The sequence below is a fragment of the Camelus dromedarius genome, chromosome 10, assembly GCF_036321535.1.
Source record: "Camelus dromedarius isolate mCamDro1 chromosome 10, mCamDro1.pat, whole genome shotgun sequence".
Lineage (NCBI taxonomy): Eukaryota > Metazoa > Chordata > Mammalia > Artiodactyla > Camelidae > Camelus > Camelus dromedarius.
In genome coordinates, this window is record NC_087445.1 from 33,238,170 (window position 1) to 33,250,523 (window position 12,354).

Here is a 12,354-nt window from a genome sequence, read left to right on the forward strand (position 1 = left end):
TTATTTTTTGAGGGGAAGGGGGATGTTGGGAGAGCAATTTCCTGTGCATTTTGCATGGCACCAAGAAGACAACAGAGGTGATTGACAGAACACAGCAAATTAAATAAATATATTTCAGGATCTTATTTAAAATGATCACTGCTTGAGCTGTTGGTGATTTATTGTTTTCAGAATTACAAAGCCCAATGAGTGTATTATTCATATCATACAGCATTTTTGGTCATATGACCTAAATTGGTATTCTTCAAGTAGAAAGAAGCTTCTTCTACCCCTGGTGGAAACGAGGAACAGAGGGAGTATGGTATCAGGCACACACATAATCCCTGAATAATCTTGTGCATTTGTATTATTTTTCACTAAATAGTAAAAGTTCAGTTGAATAATTAATGTTCAGCTCTTTGAGTGGATGGGAGAACTCAGCATGTCTGAGGTGGCTATCTCTTCTGGGTATTGTTTAAGAATACATGTAAGGTGGTGAGACCACATGCTGCTGAATGTTTGCCTTCAGATCCTGGAAATATTTGTTGCACCCTACCCCTCCACTTTTTCCCTAGCAATATTATTACTGGCCCAGAGAAGCTTCATTCCAGCAGGAAGGCTGCCATTTTGAACCAGTTCAAGCAGCCTTTATAACAGGAAATGATTTATATCGTTCATAAGATGACCATTATGAGCAAATTTGCGGGTAAATCCATGACCATAAGGGAGGATTTTAATTTGTGACAAGGAACATTTCTTTCTGCTTACTGGAGAGAGACATCTCTGACCCTTATCTGTGTGAGTTTATGATGGAGACAGACCCTGTGGGTATCTACTGACTTGAATTGAGGGGTCTTTCTAACACACAGTTCAGTTTCACAAATAAACCTCCTTAGGTCCTCATTTGGGGTACATAACCGGTGAAGAAAAGAATCAAGTTAACATTTGTCTCAAACATCTGCTTTTCTTTTTTAACTGACAAGTGATTTCTCTCTCAGGACCCATGGTTGATACCAAAGATCATCACAAGGACCAGAGAGGGTAACTGAAACCAAATAAGGGGCTCTCACATCTAGCCCAAGGCATGCCGCAAGGGGTGAGGAGGAGCGGAAGTCTCAACGAGCAGGGCAACAGACACGCTGTGCGGGGCCAGGTGGGAATATGAGAAATATTCCTTTCCCCGTGGTGATTCCTGGCACGTAGAGCTTACGAAGCACATCGCCCCAGTTTAGGGCTCTTGTGTTAGAATTTTTCGAAGACATCACAGCAAGCACACCAGCCAGATGATTAGCATGAATAAATTGTTATTTTTTGAAACCATTACACACCTTGGTGACGAGTAGCCTGGGTACCCAGCTGCTGAATTTCTGGAGAAAACCTCCAGAGAGTCAGAGGGAACTAAGCCTGGGGCCACTTTCAGGGTGTGAGATTCATCATTTTTTAGGTACTAGGCTTCCCTTGAGATTCAATCTGCAGCCCAGTCTGGAGCAGGTACCTGGAACTGAAATTCTTCTGAGACACAAGATTAGGGAGGAATTATTATTCTGAAGGAGGATGCAAAGTACACCTTTCTCTCTGCTCAAGGGATGAACCAGGGATAAAAGCTGCCGAGAACACTGGCAGAGGATTTTTTAACATATGAACTAATTTCCCCCTCTAGCATCTCTTGTCATGTTGACTTCTCTCCACAACCTCATTTAAGCATCATTTATTGCATCAGAAAAAAAGGAGTTTCACCAAAGAACAGGAGGAAAAAAAGTAGTAGTTTGTATCTGCAAATCCTGAACTCCTAACGTGTCCCTACACCCCAGTTCCCTCCCTAGTAACCACAGGTTTGTTTTCTATGGCTGTGTGTCTCTTTCTGTTTTGTAAGTAAGTTCATTTGTCTTTTTTTTTTTTTTCTAGATTATACATGTAAGTGATCTCATATGGTATTTTTCTTTCTCCTTCTGGCTTACTTCACTTAGAATGACATTCTCCAGGAACATCCATGTTGCTGCAAATGGCATTGTTTCCTTCTTTTTTGTGACTGAGTAGCATTCCATTGTACATATATACAACATCTTCTTTATCCAGTCATCTGTTGATGGACATTTAGGTTACTTCCATGTCTTGGCTATTGTAAATAATGCTGCTATGAAAGAAAAACTCTTTTGATTTTCAGAATTCAAGACCCAAGGGCACTTGGCATAGAAATTGTAAGCTGAGTTGGACCAAAGCTTCTCACCTGTGATAGAACATGCAGTTTTCCAGGTGTGCTGGTGAGGAGGTGGGTAGAGGGCTAGATCTAGGGGAGGGAGGAGCTCTTAGAAGCTGGTGGGTTGGTGAGGAGGGGGTGGGAGGGTAGAGGGAAGCACAGAGAGCTCTTAGAATCTGATGGCCCTTCTCTCTTCAGAGAAAGAGGCTTTGTGCCCTGCTCCTCAGAGGGAAAGGTGGTAAATACAGAAACCCAGATGGTTTGGGTTGTCATCACATCCCAAGCAGAGCCCAAGGAGACTGCAAGGCCCCAGGACAGAAATGGCTGTGTGGTGTCTGAGGTCCAGAGGGTCTGAGCCAGCCTCAAGGAGTTGAGTGCACCCAGCATGTCCCGTGAGCATTAGAATGAGTCCTTTGTGTTCAAAAGTGCCACCAGAGTCATCACAAAGGACTCAACTTTTGATTGGCTTTTAAATGGGGGTGGTCTTATGGGACTGAGCCCTTAACTTGCAGGATCTGACTCTACCTCCAGTAGAGAGTGTCAGGACTGAAGTGAATTGTAGGACACCCAGCTGGTGTTTGGAGTTTTTCCCACACCCACCAGTTCTCACACTTTGGGGGTTAGAAGTGTATTTTTGAATAAAAACATTTCAGACTTCTGATGTCTTCCCTATGTTCCAAGGCACAGTTCAGATTTCACCTGTTCCCAGGCATCTCCCCAGAGCGCTCGGTTGTCATGATTTTATCTGTCCCCTGTTCCGTTAGCACATCACACGTTCCTCATAGCCGTTTATCAGAGTCAGCCTTGAACGGCAGTTAAGTTATTGTGAGCTGCTGGGTATGAGCCCCAGAAAGGTTCTCTCTTGTTCTCCCAGTACCTACCATGAATTTAGCATCCTAGGCTGGGAGGTATTTTGGTGTTTGGTATGTAATAAAGCCCCAATACATGTTTGTCAAACTAAGTTGAATTTGAAATTCTGGAACACACAGTTAGTGAAACCTGAGATAGCTCCTTGAAAGACTCTTTCCTTGGTCGTGATTTTGATTCCCTCATGGCTTTTTTCCTCTTTCCTCAACATTTTATTTCACACTTTTTCAATACAAAACATTTTGAAGAATCTCAGAGGACACCCATATAACTACCACCTAACTTCTATAATATACATTCTATTATATGTATGTTTCTATATGTGTTTATATAGTATTACTTGTTTATCTGTCCATCTAGCCATCCCTCCATCCTTCCATCAATCCAAATTATTTTTTCCTCACTGCCTTTCACATACAACCAATGTCTGAGAAACCTTTGACTCCGAAATCAGGTCTGGGATTCATTCCTGGACTTGGCCCCTCCTCCTTGTGTGGCCTTCGGGGGCTGCTTACTCTGGCTCTGCTTCCCCCTCTGCAAAACAGGGGTGGACAGTGATGCCTGTTTACAGGTGGTGAGGAATAGAGGCGATAATGCAGATAAAGGGCCAGGCACATGGTGTGTGTGCAGTACGTAGTAGCAAGAGAAAAAGGACAACGTAATATTTATTTCAGCCATCGGCTCTGATTTGCAGTGACTGGTGCATCTTATGTTCTTGTTGCAGCCTCTGCTTTCCTTTGGCTCAGAAGGAAAGGAAATTTGCAGGAGGCAGTGAATCTCAGACTCTTCATTGGTTATGAGCAGGAAGTCTCTGGATCCAAGAGGTGAGTGAGAGGTGATCCGGGCTTTGGTGTGGAAACTGTTTTCTGAACTCTCCGGGGCAATGAAAAGGCATAGAGCCGACAGTAGACTCACTAGTTACCTGCTTTCACCCACACAAGAGGGGTGAGCTTCAGGCTTATCTGGAACTCAGAAGACCCTCTGCAAAAAGTGGAGTTGGCTTGAGAGAATGCCGGGGCTCTCCTGCACCCAGAAAACCAACTTCCTGAGCCCTCTGGTGCCAGGATTTGCATAGTTTCTGAGTGTAGGCCCTCATTGGTACAACCCTCCACTCTCTGGCTATAGGATATCCCCCAAGCAAGGAATCAGAATTAGGCCCAGATCATCTTGTTCCTGAGATGGGCCTGGAAAGCTGTAGCCAGAGAATGGAGGGCCAGGTTTCCTTCCCCATGGCCTCGGACCAGTCAGCATTTGGGATTGCTGCAAGATGGGAAAAAGAAAATCTCATCCTTCATTTCCAGCGTATGCTCGCCCCATGCCCATCCCCATGTCCAGTCTTTACAGTGTCCTTCCTACCCCTTCGTTTCTTTGTGTTGAGTACAGGCTGGTGTGAATATTATAGTTTGAATGAGTAAAATTATCTCCCATCCATATGAGTTGTTTTCTGTTGCACACTTAGATTTGGGACCTCTTGGTTTCAAGTGTGTGTTGCCGTGTGCCGCTAGAATTGCCCCTGCACGAACAGGAACTGCCTGACGCCCTCCTCCTCCTGGTGGCTGACCACCTAGATGATGTGCTCTGTTAAAAATCCAAGTGCCCGCTCACCCCTACTTCCACTCCCAACCCTGAGAGTCTGAGTGGGTGGGTCTTGGGATGGCCCCCGGGCATCTGCATTTAAAGAATCTCTACAAATTATTCTGCTTCACAGCCAGAGCTAAGAACCACCTCTCTACTGGAGGGCTGCACAGCGCTGCTTATTAAACGCAGTGAGAGATGAAGCGTGTCTTTTTTTTAGAGATACCAAATCTTGCTTGACCTCTTCATTTTTGCTTTATTTTCTACCAGTTGATGGGCATACAGTGGGAAACTAGCTGAAATGAGAAGACTGGGGATACTTCTAAAATAGACAAGGTTGGACATAAAATAGAAATAAGGACAACTCAGGAGAGCACTTGAGAAGACTCTCAGCTAAAGAAGTAAGAGCTCAGAGAGGTTATCACAGTGAACAAGGAAAGCAGGCGGGGGAATGGCAAGTTAAGTGCACAATTGAGGACAAAAAGAGCAGACAGCAAGATTGAGTCCCTGTGTGTTATCAATTCGCAAATATCCATATTCCACATTTTAACATCCCAGGCATCGGCTGGCCGGGTACCAATTAGGATGGAACTGTCCTTGCCGATGTAGAACAAATTTTGTTGCTGTTCATGGTGGCAGAACTGGACAACTTTAGTTCAGCAAAAAATTTAAGGACCATTTGGAGAAAGAATAAAATCCCGGTTGTTGTCTGAAAACTTTCGTCATTTGCTGGTTTGATCAAAAAAAGCAACAACATCAAAACCTTCAGATCAAGTGTCAGTTGCTTGAAAGAAAATTCTGTAGATAATAGTGGAATGCTTTCTAAAGATACACTGCATTCTCAATGCCCTTGGTGACCCAGTTACTAATATTACATGTGAAAAATTGGAGCAGACATGATCATTCTGAGTTGGAGCAGGAAAGTTGGAATCTAAATGTGAAGAACTTTGGGGTGAGCTAATTGGCAGCATTCTTTCTCTCTTAATGCTGTGTAATAGCGATGCAGCTGATCAGTGATAGTGTCTTAGATTCATCGTAATAGGGCATGTGCTTTGGTCTTTACGAAGAAGACTCACTGAAGAAAATTCTGTAAATAATCTCCTGTAAAAAGCATATATAAAACTGTAGAGGGGGCCCTGGGAATCACAGAGTTTGTATGTGTCTGATTTCCATAAAGAATGTTCTCTTTGAGAAAAGAGAGAAGAACCACCGTATATTTGTACAATAATAACATTTTTTAAAGTTTTGTTAAAGAAGGAATTATTCCTATCCTATTGGAATTTTTTGGAGAACTAGGGAGACACATGAACAAGAACTGATGGATGTATCCGGGTGGGCTTCCGAAGAGTCTTTTATAGCTGGAGGTCACTTGCGCATTGCCCTCCGCTTGGATGTACCCCTGAGAAACAGTCATTTTCTCTAGAGAAGCTACCTCAGAGTAGAATCGCTCAAGACTCGTGATCTTCAAGTCCCACCCCTATTTCACATGCTGCCCTTTCGAAGATCTCAGAGTAGCTTTCATATAAACCTCACTCGGCTCTTCCTCAGCCTAAACATCTCTCTTCAAAGATTTATCGTCATCTCTTTTGAGGCCTTCCCATCCTCCAGTTTCTCTTCTGAATCCCCTCCAATTTGTCTGTAGCCCTTACAGTTGGGTAACATGGATCCCAGTTTGTCCAGAAGTCTTAGTTTATGCCTACTTTCCAGGTAAAATTATCCCCTATAAACCCTTTTATTCTAAAACCTGCCCTGATGAGAATATTATCCTGTGTGGTCAACCTAGTTAGTACTGAACCGAATGCACCGCCTAAGGGTGGGCTGAGTAGTAAAAATCAGTGCAGGGCTTTCAATGCCCTCCAGCTCCACACCTGACACGTGCAGGTGAGCCACGGGCACCTGTGACGAGTCACACGTCACACCACCCCTCATGTGAAGCTTGCGGCTGCTGGCAGCCCTCAGAGCCACGCCTTCCCTGTGCAGCTCTGGTTCTGGTGGTTCTGTGGTATCTGTTTCTACTAAATTTCATGAAGCTAGAATTCAACCCATTGTCCAGCCTGTCAAGAACTTTGTCTCCCAAAGTGCTCTCTTACCCCTTCCAACGGCCAGCTGTCAGAAGATGCCATCTCGCTTTTCTGTATCATTATCTAGGTTCTAGATGTAAATATTGCATAGGATGGTGTTGTGCCACATCCCCTCTTTCCAGTTTGACGCCTTTTCGCATCCTGGGGTCATTTAATGTCACAAACTCACTTAATTGTAGTATCGCACAGGCCATATGTTTCTTCCTTTCGCACACTAATATTTTGGGAGACCTTAGCAAGTGCCTATTGAAACTTCAGATGTCTAAGATAAAATGTCTTTTCCTAATCTTTGCATCTAGGTCTTGGACCAAAAAGAAAAAAAGGGAGAGCAAAAACAGAGTAAAGTCTAATGTGACTTCTTAGTAAGTGCTTTTTGATCCCCCTGGGGCCTTGGAAATGTTGGCTGACACATAGACTAGGCTGGTTTGCCCATCGAAGCACAAGTTTTCATTGAGAAGAAAGCAGATCTTGTTCATGACTCTTACTGTGGGGGAAAAAAAAAAAAGCCTGTATCTTTACACCTGTCAAGGACATCTGCTCTGGGAAGTCCCACACACAGCTTAGGTCCACACCAGAGTATGAATTGACTATTTGCTAATCATGTAAATATTATTGCTGAAACGAAAACATGATTGAAGCTGGAAGTGTGAAGCGAATGCGCAAAGTGCCAGCTCTTTAATGTAAGCAATTAATTAAGCGTCATCTTTAAGTCTGGTGCTAGGTTCCAGGGTGTTAATCAAATCAAATACCACCAGCTGCTGAGAAAACAGGCTTTCAGGAAGCACTCCCTGCACTGAAGGGGACAGAGCAGTGGCATTGAAATGGATTTTCTGGGGCTCCAAAAAGCTAAGGACACCCAGAGAGGAATGGCGGCGAACTGCTCTAGGGGCACGTCTGTAACAGCTCAGACAAGCGCTGTCTTGAGTCGGCTGGAATGGTGGGAACAGCCCAGACCTGGAAGCCAGACAGAGCTGGGTTCAGCTCTTCATTCTGCTTCTTTTTCAGCCTTGGAAAATCATGTGATCTGCCTGAGCCTTAGTTTCTTCTGCTTTAAAATGGAGATGCCAATCCCTGTCTTGTGGGGCTTTTGTAAGGGTGAGAGGCTGCATGGATGGCGGTGCCCAGTGTGCGGGAGGATTCGGTGTGGCAGGTGGGGCGGGAGTGATGTGGTTGCTAGTGATGAAGTTCTTGTCCCTGCTCTGCTGCTGCTGGTCTCCTCTTTGACCTTGGACATACCCTTAACGTTTTACAGCTTGCTCTTCTCCGTCTCCAAAAAAGCAGAAGGGAGCTAGATGATATTCCACGGCTAAAAGCCCATCATTCTATGACAGGCAGGGGAATGGGGGCAATTTGGTGATAAGCAGAGTGAGACATGGAAAAGTGCACTGATGTGTGGGAGGGTGGGCTGGTCACCAAGGGTGATGTCCCACAGGTTGTTTATTTTCCCTACTCCAACCACCTCCTGCCCCCATAGCAGGCTGGTGGCCACTGGAAGTGAGTCCTCATCTCATCTCCAGTCCTCACCGCCACACCTGCCTGGCTGGGGCTCACGGAGGAGCATATATGTGCAGGGTAGGGACACACTCAGCTCCGTGACAAAGGGCATCTTGAAGGAAAAGGTGACTTTTGTAAAGTAGGAAAGGCCTGTCTTGAATTTTTGGGCTATTTAAAATAGCATTTCCTTTTCTTTTTTTTTGTTTTTCTTACTGCAAATTAGTACATGGTTGATGCTAGAAACAATGAATACACAGTAGTTTAAAGTTACTACCATTAACATTCTGTGTATGTCCTTCTGGTCATTTGTATGCAAAACCAAAATGACCTCACCGTGTCCCCCTATCTTGTAATATCCTTTTCTGGCTATTTTCTCCCCTTCCTCATCACTGCTGTTTTAAGTCTTGCTGATTTCTGTTCGTCACAGTGCCATGGTTATTTAGCAGAGGTCTCTAAAATGTGATGCTGGCCCTTGAGGCACATGCAAGACTGTCAGAAAGCAGGAAGAAAAATTTAGAATTCCTGTTTATACTTTTACCTCTCCTTTTTAAAATTGTGTGTGTGTGTGTGTGTGATTTATAACATGTAAAACTGTGTCTGGAGATAGATAGTGCAGAGCTGGGGTGGTGGCCCAAGGATACTACCAGGGACTGAAGCTCTTTCCTACTTTCTGTGCTTCCAGCCTCCATACAGGGCTTCACCCTTAGGCTTGCCTCATGTTGGCAAGATGGCTGCTGAACATCTACACCTTACATCCACATTCCAGAGAGGAATAATTGGAAAGAGTGAAAGGCACAGGGAAGGGTGTAGCTCAGTAATCGAGTGTCGTGCTTACTGTGCATGAAATCCTGGGTTTAATCCCCAGTACCTCCATTAAATAAATAGATAGATAAATAGACAGACCTAATTACCTCCCTTCCAAAAAAAAGTTGACTTAAAAATAAAAGAGTGAAGGGCAAATGAGTTTTTCCTAGTGAGGCTTTGCTTTTTATTCAAAAATGTTGTTTTCCTTCTCATTGGTCAAAATAAGGAAAGTTGGGAAAATGAAAATTGTAACTTTTTAGCCTCTTTGACAAAGGAAGTCAAGGACATAGGGAACTGTGAATTGTGCAAGGTAGACCGTCCATAGGGTCTGCCACAGCCCTCTCCCCAGGAAAATGCACGCACGCACACACACACAACATGCGCGCGCACACACACAGACACACCCCCCTTTGCCAGGCCATTTCAGGAGATTTCTCTAAGTGGAGGGTCGGGGTGGAAGGGGAGTCGCTCTTTAGGGCCAAACTGAGAGAGAACCGCTCAGGTGGGTTCTCAATTCAGCCCAAAGCCAGGGAGCATGAGAGAAGCCATAGGGGAAGAGGATAGAAGTCAAAAGAGAAAGTGAAAATATATGAGTGGAAGGGAGGGATGGTAAAGGTTCTAAGCAGCAGATGTTGCGCTAACAGGAACAAAGAAATGTGATGGCAAAGATGGCGGCGGGGAGGCTAAAGCAATACCACAGCAGGGAAAAGAGAAAGTCTTTTAGGAATCTGAAGGTTAAGGGAATACCCAACCCTGACGGCAGAGGTCAGCTCTCCCGGGGGGCACTGGGGGTGGCGAAGGCGGCGGTAGTGGGGGCCCCTGTTTAGTGACATGTTGGGCTAAGAGCTACTAACATCTGTAGAGTCACAGGACATTAATTAGGAATTCAAGGGTGTTCTCTAGAAGGTCTGGTGACTTGGAAATTTGGAGTCTGATAGAGAACAGTCCAGCAAGAGAAACTCAGCTGTGTAGAATGCTGCAGCATGGTGTTAAATTAGGTTTTGTAAATAATTTCTTATGGAGTTTGTGATGGGAACTGGCAGTCAGTTCCCTACTGATTTGTAGGAACTGATCACAATGTTTGGGATAATATGCATTGCCAATTACATACATACAAGATGCAAAGTAATTAGCACTGTCCCTGAAACCCTCCTGCAGGACCTATGACAAACTTCCCCTGATTGGAAAAAGCATCAGTCCCTCCGATCTCTTCAGGCCATTGCAAATTGCAGAAGCTAAAGGTTTTTAAGAACAACACAGGTGTCTGAGCACCTGTATTTTCCTCTAGGGCATCTTGGTGAGTCAGAAGAGGGTATCATGGTGGAGAATAAGTTTTTTTAAAAAAAGAAATTCATATAGCTGAAAAAGAATTCACTTCCCAGGGGAAGAAATACCTCATTTCTGAACACAGTCTATATCCTGAACAGTTTCCCAGGAGTGATGCAACTGATTAATTTTTATAAAGCACTCCAAGTGTCACACAGCAAGTTTTGATGCTTCCAAATGCCCAGAGAGGTAAGCAATTTAACAGAGTTTAAGATTTTTACCTGTATCTAATCTGAAAGGCTCACCTAGTAAAACTTTGCAAACTTCAGAGTGAAGAGTGATTTTAAGACTCAGCTTCTGGAATCAGACCACGTAGGTTGGGATCCTGGCTTCATCATTTGTCAGTTGTGTGATTTGAGAACAAGTTACTTCACTTCTCTGCCTTCATTTTCTCTTCCATTAAATAGGGATAACTACTTCATAGGATGCTTTTGAGGCTAAATGAGATAATATGTATAAAGGTCATCACAGGACGTAGCACAGTAGACATTCCAGATACTCCAGAAACACATGGATGGATGAGTAACATTTTTTTTTCCTGATTCATTCCACATTTTTTTCTTTTTAATTTTTATACAAGTACCATGAGTTTACCTAAAGATAAGAAACCATTTTTATTTTATTGTGAAACCGTTTTTCATCTCATTATGAAAAATAGCATTAATTCCTGAGAAGATGTTCACCATCTTTTTTTGCAGGCATCAGAATGATGTAATATATAGGGCTTCAGGATATGCACTTTGGGGGGACACAGTTTGGTCCATAATAATTGGTTTGTACCCATCTAACTCTAGGATCTAGCATCTGACAACCCCAGCATTGTTACTTATGATGTGATCCTAGTTCTGCAACAAAGGATAGTTACACTGCTTATGCACTAAGAAGACAAAGAAATGTGTACTCACTGTAGAAAAATGTCTATCTTTTGCAAATTATTAAGATGGACACCTCAGTGGAAAATGGGCAAAGTATGAGAGTCAAAATTCACAGGAAGAAAAAATACGAAGGCTAACAGTATGAAGAGGTGCTCAAAGTCATCAGTTGACAGAAGAATGCAAGATAAATTGAGATGTGACTTTATGTGTACTAGACTGGCAGAATTAGGATAAAGCCAAGTGTTAGCAGGGAATGTGGGACTTATGCACTGCCGATGGGAATGTAAACTGGTGTCAAAATTCTGCAGAGGACTCTGGTGGTGATAGCAAATTAGGTCATTGTATACTTTTTTTTTTAAATTTAAGAATTTTTTTATTTTAAATTTTTATGAAGTATAGTCAGTTTATAACGTTGCATCAATTTCTGGTGTACAGCATGATGTTTCAGGCATACATATACGTATATTCCTTTTCATATTTTTTTTCATTATAGTTACTACAAGACATTGAATATAGTTCACTGTCTACTTCTTAACCCAGCAAATCCACTCCTGGGTACAAATCAAGAAGGAATTTTCACAGATTTCATAAGGGTCCTATACAAGTAAGGTGACGAGGCCTTTCATCTTGCCTGGGACAATTAGAGTGTACATCTGCTGTCTCAGTGCAATTATTAATTGCACCCTTGTCATCCTTAAAAGTGTTCACCCTGTGTGTAAAGATTGTCTTCAGAGCATTTTTGTAGTGGTAGGGGTTGAGGGGCAGTGTAGGGTGTGGAGAGGCAAAATGGGTTGGGTTCATGCTGTTCAGCGGAGAGAAGTAATAGACTAGATGGACCCAGAGCAAAACAGATGGGTCTTAAAAACATAGTGCTGAATGGAAGAAGAAACAGGTTGACGTTTTCAACATAATATTTGAATACTGTTAAGATCCACGCCTGTAAAACTGTGTGCTTTGTAACAACACATACTAACAAAAGGGCACATGCATGAAGCACGTTGAAATGAGTGCCCTGGGACAGGCAGGAAACAGCAGTGGGATGAAAGGAAAAAAAGGAAAAAAAAAAAAAATGAGAAGGGTCTTCTTAGACCAGAGATGACAATGAATCATTGAGAAGTGCGGGTAACCCAGCCACAGTATCTGAGATTGAAGCGGA

The 12,354-nt window shown here is 43.3% G+C and overlaps 1 long non-coding RNA gene across 32 annotated transcripts in view; it reads left to right on the forward strand.

Annotated features, from left to right (window-relative positions):
• Window positions 1-12,354, forward strand: part of LOC105100271 (uncharacterized) — a 243,631-nt gene that overhangs the window by 172,777 nt on the left and 58,500 nt on the right. For 7 of the 32 annotated variants that reach the window (XR_010382657.1, XR_010382658.1, XR_010382651.1 and 4 more), the window contains exons 2-4: window positions 978-1,132; window positions 2,144-2,248; window positions 3,768-3,867. This is a non-coding gene — a long non-coding RNA (uncharacterized LOC105100271). Of the gene's footprint in view, window positions 1-363; window positions 1,133-2,143; window positions 2,249-3,767; window positions 3,868-12,354 lie in introns of those variants that run through there. The other 25 variants (XR_010382662.1, XR_010382653.1, XR_010382671.1 and 22 more) reach the window with 10 other exon arrangements.